A 12,973-nucleotide genomic window follows, 5' to 3' on the forward strand; every position below is an offset into this window, starting at 1 on the left:
CACTATTTATAAATTAACAAACCTTGTCTGTTTCTGTTCATTCCTTTTCTCTCATTCTCATTTAACTTCTTCCATTTTTTATGACGATGTGTATAGTTTGTTGTTGTTGCCTCAACCATTCATTCATCCCTGGTCCAAACTCACACATCAAAGCACGTGCATGTTATGATAGCACGTGCGTCTCATTTGATGTCTGGCAGTCATCATTTCCATATCATAACCAATTCGCATGTGGCATGGATGAATTCACACACATTGGTGCCAACTTTAATAAAACTCTTTTATTTTTCCAAATTCGCCTAACAAACTGTTACTTCAAAAGAAAGCAACAGTAGAACAAACAACCTTGATCTTTTATATAGATAGAATGAAGTCGACGTCACTCTGGTCTTTGTTCTTGTTTTTTGCCATCCACGTTTATGAGTAATTCTCACTAAACTGTATTATCCTTATCCAGACTGTAAAATTTCATGGTTACACATGGTTTTGTATGTTGGTTCGTTATACTTCCGGATGGCAATGTTGTGAGTTTCTTAGGCAAGCGCATACTATCTATAGAGCAATATCCACTAAACGTGCTCAAAACGCTTTACAAAGGGTCCCTAACCAACAGCAACACATAACACTGTAGAACGAGACATGATGCCTGTTAGGCGATATTACAATTTTTACCGAAAGACACAACGCTTTTAACGACCAAGTACTCATTTTACACTTGAGTACAGTGAGAGAATGTGAGTAAAGAGCCTTTGCCAAGGACTCAACTATGCGCCGAGCGAGGCTCGAACCTAGGACCTTCCGATCCGGAAAGCGATGTCATACCACAAGACCACATTATAGCCGCACAAATAAGCATGGATAAATTGAGATGAGACCCGTGTCATCTAAATATTACATCAAACCCAAGAATTTAAAGAAGTTCTTGTGAAGTCTCAGGGTTGAGACTTTTTTCACGACACGAGGAAGATATAAATGCTGTGCAATTGGTCAAGACACTCACAACATTGCCATCCGGAAATATAACGGACCAACACACAAAACTATAATATGTATCCTTGAAGGTTTATAGTCTAGTTACTACAGTTTTGTGAAAATTACTCAACTTCGTTCTATAATCTACACATCCCTCGATCTTTGAAGTGATCGTTTTGTGGTTAAAAATGAAATTAGCCTGTTTTGTCAAAACACGGAAGGATTGGAAGTTAAGGAAGATTTTTTGTGCTCTTTTTTTTTTTTTTTTTTCGTTGATTTCCTGTAAGGACAAAATACAAACTTGATTAAATTATGCAGGGAGTGTAGCCTACCGTTTTTCACGGGCGGAACAAAATGAGAGATGATAGAACTGTGTTGTTGTTTACAGTAAATGCTAGTAACTTGATAGGGTGCCTTGAATATAGCTGCTAACATTAATTGAAAACGCCATCTGATAGAAAAGTGAGCAGGAAAGGGTGAAGGGGGGGGGGGGGGGGGAATAGGGGGAGAGGATAAAGCGCATTTCTGTGTGGAAAATAAAAACTTAAAAAAAAAATATAGACAGTTTCAATTTGCTTTTTAGTTTCAATAGACACTTAGATAACCACGCCTCTCGGAAGTCGTCATATTGTAATCAATGGCAATGATTGGTAAACATAGCAAACTTCACAGGTTTTACTATTGATGGTATGTGTATAACTAAAACACTCACCGTTAAACCGCTTGGTCAATAGATCCAAAACAAAAAAAAAAACAAACTATGAGTTAACTTAAACGTTCATAATAAAATCTAGAAAAATGTGTGATAACTATTCACCCATTTGGCGGTGTAAAAACAATAACAATGATCATAGAGAGGTTCATATCTCATATTTCATATCATTCACGTTTATGTTTATAAACAACCAACTATGTTTGTCCGAGCACGAGTGAAGGTGTGTCACAAATTCCGTGTTTAGATTGGTCAAAAATCTACCGGTTAATTAATTAGCATATGCAGCACTTTTAGGTCATGTTAACGCCTTGTAAGGGGCGATAGTGCAAATACAAAGACACATAAAATGAATACAATCGTATTATTATTATTATTATTATTATTATTATTATTATTATTATTATTATTATTATTATTATTATATTATTATTATTATATATTATTATTATTATTATTATTATTATTATTATTATTATTATTATTATTATTATTATTATTATATTATTATTATTATTATTATTATTATTATTATTATTATTATTATTATTATTATTATATTATTATTATATTATTATATTATTGTTATTATTATTATTATCATTATTATTATTATTATTATTATTATTAAGTATTTCACATCGTCTTAACAAATTCAAGACTAGCAAAGGGACATAACTCGAAAAAAAGCGAGTTACATCAAAATGACAAATCAGGAAGCAGGCACCGTTGTAAGATATAGATGTGAATGGAGGTCTGAGGTTCGTTCCCCAGTCGATTCAAGCTGATTTTTTCTTCTGGTTTCTTTTTTTTTATCCTTTTTTTTCTTGTAATATTTTCTTTCTTGCTTTGTCTGTCACTGTTTCATAAACATTGTAACTAATCGTACGCACCAATTTATTGTTGATAATTTCTTTCTGGCCGTTAACCCTCTCCTTACCATCTATAGGAAAATCGTCACATTCGTTACGATACAACCAACATTTTTCTTATTCAAATTTCTTTTACACACCATGACATTTAAAGAAAATGTACAGTGTGTTGTAGAGCATGTTTTGCTCAAGAAATTATGTATGGTAAGAACTTTACTGCTGTTGTGTTTGAATGATAACAAATACATTTTTGTGTTAGTTGGGTGTTAAGTTTTGGGGAAAATCTTGAAAATGGCTGGTAAGGAGAGGGTTAACGCGTTTCCTATGTAAAATTAAATATGAAAAATAATACTATCGCCTAACAGTCGTCAAGTCTCGTTCTACAAGTTACGTGTTGCGGTTGATCAGGGATCCCTTGTAAAGCGCTTTGAGCACATTTATTGGATATTGTTCTATATAAAAGCTCAAGTCAAAAAAAAAATACAATAAATTGGATAGGTTTGTCCTTGAGGTGTAGTATAGATTGTATTACCTCCCCTTGTCTTGTTGGGCAGACATCTTGAACGTCTGGTCTGTGACAGGCGAGACATCTCAATGACCACAGGAACCTCTTATTTCCGTTTCCGGTTTATTTTGAGTTTGTCTTTTAAATGAAAAAAAAAAATATTATTAACCCTTCATCGGCGAGAATGTATAATGACCCCAGTATTTCTTGTTTCGTTTTCTGTTTTTGTTTTTTATTGTTTTTGGTTTTTTTTGTTGTATTTTGGGTTTTTTTTTTTTAGTTTGTCTTTTAACCCTTTATCGGCGAGAATGTATCTCAATGACCCCAGGATCTCTTATTTCCTTTTCCGGTTAATTTTGAGCTTGTATTTCAATTTTTAAAAAAAATTACTATTAACCTTTCATCGGCGAGAATGTATCTCAATGTCCTACAACAACCCTTACTTCGTTTTCCGGTTTATTTTGAGTTTGTCTTTTAATTAAAAAATTAATATTAACCCTTCATCGGCGAGAAAAAATAAGACAAAGGGGAATTGGTTCAAATAGGAAACAGATGTAGATTCCAAGAGCACACTATCAAAGTCCTTAGTTTGAAATCACCTAAAAGTCTCATCCAGACACAAGCACATGTCCCAACTAATAGGAATACACTAAAATTTTTACAAATCATATAATAATACGTAAACAAAACATAATATAGTGCACAACAGAGAGATGATTTACAAGGAAAAAAAATATCATCTCCCAAAACTAACTATACAATTGTCTGTTTCCTCTCTCAGCCAGGGTATCCGGCAAGGACCAGGACAAAACCAAGTATTCTCATTCTAAGACAAAGCCAGAAAGCAAGTTGGAAAGAAGATAAAGGAGGATAGAATAATACATGTACATTTATATAGCGCTTATGCCCAAGCTTCAAAGCCACAGTAAGTGCCTCCCTGCCCACGATGGGAGGTCAGGAACCCCACCCAGCCTCTAATGGTTTAACAGAGTACAATCTAACGCCGCCTGTAATGGTTTAACGGACTACAATCTATCTAACACCGCCTGTAATGGTTTAACGGACTACAATCTAACACCGCCTGTAATGGTTTAACCCGATGCCTGTACCTACACACATCATAGGGATAATCCCGACAGCCATCAGTATGAGATTGTCATCCACGACAGCTCCAGACTGATCCAAGTAGGTTTTTGAATAAATGGATTCATTATACTCCGACAGGCAAGACAAATAAGGATATTATATATATATATATATATATATATATAATATATATATATATATATATATATATATATATATATGTATATATACGAGTATATATATATATATATATATATATATATATATATATATATATATATATAATATATATATATATATGTATATATTATATGTATGTATAACATTTTTTTTTCCATTTACCACAGGTAATTCTCATACAAAAATATTATTTTATTTAACCCTCTCCTTATCAGTCATTTCCCACCCAACTAACACAAAAATAGATTCTTTTATCACTCAAACACAATAGCAGTAAAGGTCTTGCTATACATAATTTCTGTAGCACAACATGCTCTACAATACACTGTTCATTTTCTTCAAATTTTATGATGTACAAAACAAATTTGAATCAGAAAAATGTTGGTTGTATCGTAACGAATGTCACGATTTTCCTGTAGGTGGTAAGGAGAGGGTTAATAGAGTAATTTCTGTATAGAAATAACACAACAGTTACTCATAAATTGTCTTCAGATATTGAAATTGCCTTCATGACAGTCATGACGTCACTTCCCTCCAAATGACGCATGGTAACTTAGTAACTAGCTCTAAACTATCGGAACTATGGCGGACGCCCTTATGAAATACTTCATAAAAGTGTATCCAGAGGAGAAAAACATTTTAAATATGATCATGTTTTGACTTTTATAGATATTTCGAAGTTGACATCACTCGGGTCTTGGTTGTTGTTTTTTGCCATCCGCGTTTATGAGTAATTCTCACTAAACTGTATTAACCTGACTATAAACGACAAAGGTTACACATTGTTTTGTGTGTTGCTCCTTATACTTCGGTATGGCAATGTTGTGAGCTCCTCAGCCAAGCGCATACTATCTATACATTCTAATCACATGACATATCAAAAGTTCTAGCCAGCATGAAGAATAAAAAGTACCGATTTTCTTTGTTTAGAACCAAGCTGCTGGCCGTTGCTGGGTGACGTCATGTTCATTCTATCTAAAGGCTATTATTTTTCAGAATAGCCTCATTATATTGAAATTTATATTTATTACTTATATATAGAATGCGCTTGGCCAAGGAGTTCACAACATTGCCATCCGGAAGTATAACGGACCAACACACAAACTCTGTGTAACCATGAACTTTTATAGTCTGGTTAATACAGTTAAGTGAGAACAACTCACAAACGCGGATGGCAAAAACAATAACAAAGGCCTGAGTGACGTCATCTTCGAACTATCTATATTTATCATTATATTTCACTATCAAAGTGTTCTATTTATTATTTTGTGGTACAATCACAATATAGATTTATAGATAGTATGCGCTTGGCTAAGAAGCTCACAACATTGCCATCCGGAAGTATAACGGACCAACACACAAAACTGTGTGTATCCATGAACGTTTATAGTCAGATTAATACAATTCAGTGAGTATTACTCATAAACGCGGATGGCAAAAAACAATAACAAAGACATGAATGACGTCATCTTCGAACTATCTATATTAGAGTTTGATAATAATCATGTGGTGAGTGTGTGTGGGTGTGTGGGTGTGTGGGTGTGGGTGTGTGGGTGTTTACGTGATGGGAGGGGGTGATTGGGTTGTAGATAATATATTATGAAATATTATCGTGCATGATATAACCGTTGAGAGGTATTTGAGTGTTTAACACGGCATCCATAAGCGGTAGCCACTCACTCACCCACAAACTCACGTGCAATGATTGGATGGGTTGTTGTTGTTGTTCTTGTTGTTCTTGTTGTGTTGAGATATAAATTTATACTTAAATTTAAACTTATATTTAACCTTTACTCATAACTTGACTTTAGATATTGATATTGGATTCAATAGTCTGATGTCACGTCGCGTGGTTCTAAACAAAGAAAATCGGTACTTTTTATTCATCATGCTGGCTAGAACTTTTCATATATCATGTGATCGGAATGTATAAAAGTCAAAACATGATCAGATATTTTATAATGTTTTTCTCCTCTGGATACGCTTTTGTGCTCGTCGGAGAAATATTTCACAAGGGCGTACGCCATTGTTCCGATAGTTTAGAGCCAGTTACTACGTTACCATGCGTCATTTCGAGGGAAGTGACGTCAATACTGTCGAAGCGTATTGCTGTTTGAATATCAAATATTATTAAATCTTGAGTATTTATAGGGTGTAATATCTACTAAATGACTGAAGTAAAGAATGTATCGATAAAGATGAGAGAAGATAGATTGAAATGGTTCGGACATGTAAAGAGACGATAGGTATATAGCGCAATATCCACTAAACGTGTTCAAGCGCTTTATAAGTGGTCCCTGTCTAACAGCAACACGTATCATATAGAACGAGACATGACGCCTGTGAGGAGATATTAGAATTTTTTTCCCCGACAGACACAAAGCTGTCAACGGCCAGGTACTCATTTTACACTTGAGTGTGGTTAGAGAATGTGAGTAAAGAGACTTATCCAAAGACTCAACTATACGCCGAGCGAGGCTCGAACCCAGGACCTTGCGATCGAAAGCGAGTGTCATACCACTAGACCACATAGCCGCATATTACGTGTTGCTGTTGGTGTGGGACCCTTTGTAAAGCGCTTTGAGCATGTTTAGTGAATATTGCGTTATAGATAGTATGCGCTTGGCTAAGAAGCTCACAACATTGCCATCCGGAAGTATAACGGACCAACACACAAAAATGTGTGTAACCATGAACTTTTATAGTCTGGTTGATCCAGTTTAGTGAGCATCACTCACAAACGCGGATGGCAAAATACAATAACAAAGGCTTGAGTGACGTCATCTTCGTTCCATCTATAAAGCTCAAGAAAAAAATAAAAACAAAACAAAAAGAAAACAAACAAACAAAAAAGTCACAGACACACACACTCTAGACAACACGCGTGTCAATCCATTTGGCACAGTTATTGAATAATCATTACGTATGGTACATGTTTTAATCGTACATATTATGATCATTACCATCATACCTACCACTGTCGAACACCAACCAGCCAATCAGAGACACGGATCGCTTGAATCACCCTTTGACCTTTCCAACCAGACAGATTTATCATCAAGGTATCAGAGGACGATCAGACGATTCGTCGTCAGAACCTCAGGCGTGTTCCGTTGCACAAGCAAGCGTTCACTAGAAGCTGGACCCGATGCCATGCGTGGCGGTCGTTCGCTGCCGTGAGTGGTTTTGATTGGTCAGCGGTTGACCAGCTGGTGAACCACCGCCTACGTTATAGATAGTATGCAGATGACGTCACTCAGGTCTTTGTTATTGTTTTTTGCCATCCGCGTTTATGAGTAATGCTCACTGAACTGTATTAACCTGACTATACAAGTTCATGGATACACACAGTTTTGTGTGTTGGTCCGTTATACTTCCGGATGGCAATGTTATGAGCTTCTTAGCCAAGCGCAAACTATCTATAGATATTGTGCGCTTGGCTAAGAAGCTCACAACATTGCCATCCGGAAGTATAACGGACCAACACACGAAACTGTGTGTAACCTTAAAGGTGTATAGTCTGGTTAATACCGTTTAGTGAGAACTGCTCATAAACGTGGATGACAAAAAACAATAACAAAGACCTGAGTGACGTCAACTTCATTCTATTTATAGTTACAATGAAATTGACGTCACTCAGCTCTGTGTTATTGTTTTTAGCCATCCATTTTTTATGAACAGTTCTCACTAAATTCTACTTACCAGACTATAGATAGAACGAAGATGACGTCACTCAGGAATTTGTTATTGTTTTTTTTTTTTTTTTGCAATCCACGTTTATGAGTAATTCTCACTGAACTGTATTAACCAGACTATGAAATATCGTGGTTACACATAATTATTGTGTGTTGGTCCGTTATACTTCCGGATGTCAATGTTGTGAGCTTCTTAGCCAAGCAAGCGCATCCTATCTATAGATAGAATGCGCTTGGCCAAGGAGTTCACAACATTGCCATCCGGAAGTATAACGGACCAACACACAAACTCTGTGTAACCATGAACTTTTATAGTCTGGTTAATACAGTTTAGTGAGAACAACTCACAAACGCGGATGGCAAAAACAATAACAAAGGCCTGAGTGACGTCATCTGCATACTATCTATAAACGCATGTGCCACACTCAACGCCAGTTTAAACGTTCAACTAGCTTTTTGCCTCCCTTTGCCTCACCTACGGAACACGCGTTCCGTGTTCGCACCGGATACCCCTGGCGACGGAATCTGTGACCTATGACGGAAACGGAGTCCAGATGCATTCTGGGAATAGTGTGAGTACATAAAAACTCATCATCATTGCCAGGGAGATATTTATCTACCGTCTTTTACATTCTTATCATCATCGTCATCATTCATATCATCGTCGTCATCGTCATATTATAGATAATAATATGTGATATGCACAAAAACATCACCGATCTAACACATGTCAATATGTGGAGACTTTTGGTTTTATTGTGTTTTGATTGTGTTGTGTTGTTGTGTGTTGTTGTGTGTTGTCTCGGTTTGTTTTTTCTTTTCATAAACGTTTGTGTGTTAGAATGTATTTGTGTTAGTGTGTTTGTGTGTTTATAAATGTGTGTGTGTGTGTAAATAGAAATGAGCTTTTATATAGCGCAATATCCACTAAGCGTGCTCAAAGCGATTTACAAGTGGTTCCTGGGCAACAGCAACACTTAATATGTGCGGCTATGAGGTCGCATTCGGATCGGAAGGTCCTCGTTTGAGCCTCGCTCGGCGCATATTTGAGTCCTTGGAAAACGCTATTTTCTCACATTCTTCCACCGTACTCAGGTGTGAAATGAGTACCTGGCCGTTAACAGCGTTGTCTATGTCCGAAAAAATTGTAATATCGCCTAACAGACGTTATGTCTTATCCTAAATGTTAAATGTTGCTGTTGCTTTACACATTGTAAAGCACATTGATCACGTTTAGTGGATATTGCGCTTTATAAAAGCGCAATGTTTTTTGTGTTAGTGTGATTTTGTGTGTATGGGTGTGTGTAGAAATTGAGCTTTTATATAGCGCAATATCCACTAATCGTGCTCAAAGCGCTTTACAAGGAGTCCCTGGCCAACAACAACACTTCACAAGTAGGACGTGACGTGACATGACGGCTGTTAGGCGATCTTTATGTGTAATGTGTGTGTGTGTGTGTGTGTGTTTGTGTGTGTCTGTGTGTGTGTGCTAGAGGAGCGCGTGTAGGTGAAATATAGATAGAATGAAGTTGACGTCACACGGATCTTTGTTATTGTGTTTTTGCCATCCGCGTTTATGAGTAATTCTCACAAAACTGTATTAACCAGACTATAAACGTTTATGGTTAAACATAGATTTGTGTGTTGGTCCGTTATAGTTAGTATGCGCTTGGCTAGGAAGCTCATAACATTGCCATCCGGAAGTATAACGGACCAACACACAAAACTGCGTGTATCCATGAACGTCTATAGATAGAATGCGCTTGGCCAAGGAGTTCACAACATTGCCATCCGGAAGTATAACGGACCAACACACAAACTCTGTGTAACCATGAACTTTTATAGTCTGGTTAATACAGTTTAGTGAGAACAACTCACAAACGCGGATGGCAAAAACAAAAACAAAGTCCTGAGTGACGTCATCTGCATACTATCTATAGTCGGGTTAATACAGTTCAGTGAGCATTACTCATAAACGCGGATGGCAAAAAACATCAACAAAGACCTGAGTGACGTCATCTTTGAACTATCTATAGATAGTTCGAAGATGACGTCACTCAGGCCTTTGTTATTGTTTTTGCCATCCGCGTTTGTGAGTTGTTCTCACTAAACTGTATTAACAAGACTATAAAAGTTCATGGTTACACAGAGTTTGTGTGTTGGTCCGTTATACTTCCGGATGGCAATTTTGTGAACTCCTTGGCCAAGCGCATTCTATCTATATAAGAGATAAACATAAGAATTCAGACAAAGCGAGTGGAGCAGGTATTTATCTTATTATACTCCATGTATTCCAAATAACACATTTTATACATTGGGTATCCTTGGCAAAGGTTGTGTTTTCTTGCCTTTTGGTACTTGTGTTCACCTTGTGTCGGCGTCTGGGGTGCAAGACAACTGGGAGCAAACCAAGAAAAAAAAAAAAAAAAAAAAAAAAAAGATATTTTTCACTTTACTACTGGGATCAAATCAAAAAAAAAAAAAGAAAAAAGGGGAAGAAAAACAAACAAGATATTTGTACAATTGAATAAGGTTTATATAATTCCCTAAAGATGTGAGACAGTGACGTCATAGGCATTCTCGCCCTCTAATCACGTGACAGAGGATAGTTGACTAAACATACTGAGGGGATCAGGCAGGCAGGGGGATATTATTTACATGTGAGGACGTCATAATTGGAACCCCGGGGTGTTTGAAGGGAAGGGAAAACATTGCCGTCAACTTGGAACAGACTCAAGACATACTTGGATCATATGGCTACATGGAAATGAATAAATAAATAAATAAATAAATATATACATAAATAAATAAATAAATAAATAAATAGATATATAAATAAATTTTAAAAATAATTATATAAATAAATAAATAAATAATAAATAAATAAATGAATAAATACATAAATAAATAAATGAATAAATAAATAAATAAATAAATAAATAAATAGAAAGACAAATCAAATTCTAGCTTACAAGTCAAAAGTTGGAACAGATATAAACCTGGAATATATATATTTAAAAAATAAACAAAAAAACAAAAACAAAAGTGGCCGAGTGGTTAAGGTATTGCACATTGACCAGGAAGGTCCCGGGTTCGAGCCCGGCTTCAGGCACTTTCGTTTTTTTCCTTGGGTAAGATTATAATCCCCAAATTGATTTGCTCACGTTGGACAACATGGGTGATTCCTGTTGACATCAGACAACCTGTTTGATGGATTATCTTGGAATACCTAGGCGACGGGATTGTATGGTGCCGTTTCGAAATGGCGTAGAATAGAATATAGATAGTATACGGGCTAAGGAACTCATAACATTGCCATCCGGAAGTATAACGGACCAACACACAAAACTGTGTGTATCCATGAACGTTTATAGTCGGGTTAATACAGTTCAGTGAGCATTACTCATAAACGCGGATGGCAAAAAAAATAACAAAGACACGAGTGACGTCATCTTCGAACTATCTATAGAAATAGAATCAGAATTGACAATAACAAAACCAAAAACAACATCAAGAAGAAGGAAAACAACAGCAACCACTACCACAACAATGAAAACTACTACTTCACTATGAACAACAACAACAACTACAAAAAAAAAAAAATAATAAATAAATAAATAAATAAATAAATAAATAATAAATAAATAAATAAATAAATAAATAAATAAATAAATAAACCAGTAAAGCTCTACGATATTATTATTATTGTAGTTCTTAGTTTTGTAATCCAGGATATTTCAATTCCCTCACGTAGTAACACAACACGATGTTCTAATACATGTAATGACACGACGTTGTAGTGTGTTGTAGAACATGCTATTATTATGTGTCATGTGTCACGATTACAACGTGTTCAACAACCCACGTGACAAGGGAGACAAAAGAGTGTCCTTTTTGAAAAAAACAAAACAAAACTGAATATGGTGTCGAATATCCTCAAATCTATTTATAGATTGAATGGAGTCGACGTCACTCATGTCTTTGTTATTGTTTTTTTTTTTTTGCCACCCACGTTTATGAGTGGATAATTCTCACTAAACTGTATTATCCAGAGTTTGGTGTGTCGGTCCGTCATACTTCCGGATGGCAATCTTGTGAGCTTCTTAGCCAAGCGCATACTATCTATAGCAATGTATGTCCTTTCCAGCTACCCTGTCTTGTTTGATCGTTTTCACTTCAATTTGTTTTATGAGCAACTGATTAAATCTATTATGTATATGTTGAATATTAATTATCACTTAATCAAGGGTTTATAACTGGTTGATTGGGTTTGTTGATTGATCGATTGATTGATTGATTGATTGATTGCTGATTGATTGATTGATTAATTGTACTTGATAATATTTATTGACAAAAAAACTACAAATATATATGAGTCTGTCTATGGTGTCTAAGGGTATAGAGAGAGATAGATAGAGAGAGAGATAGAGATAGAGAGAGAGAGAGAGAGAGAGAGAGAGAGAGAGAGAGAGAGAGAGAGAGAGGGGCCATGAAGATGAGAAATATCTGTATGGTGTATTACGTCTATGCATTTCTTAATGTTATCATGTATTTTATAGCAAATGTAACAAAAAGAACAAATTGCCATATTTATGGACTATTATTATTATTATTATTATTATTATTATTATTATTATTATTATTATTGTTATTATTATTATTATTATTATTATTATTATTATTTTTATTATTATTATTATTATTATTATTATTATTATTATTATTATTATTATTATTATTATTATTATTACTATTATTATTATTATCATTATTATTATTATTATTATTATTATTATTATTATTATTATTATTATTATTATTATTATTATTATTATCATTACTATTATTATTATTATCATTATTATTTTATCATATTATTATTATTATTATTATTATTTTATTATTATTTTATTATTATTATTATTATTATTATTATTATTATTATTATTAT

The sequence above is a fragment of the Berghia stephanieae genome, chromosome 14 (assembly GCF_034508935.2).
Source record: "Berghia stephanieae isolate SIO BIC M18660-M18661 chromosome 14, UCSD_Bste_1.3, whole genome shotgun sequence".
Taxonomy (NCBI): Eukaryota; Metazoa; Mollusca; class Gastropoda; order Nudibranchia; family Aeolidiidae; genus Berghia; species Berghia stephanieae.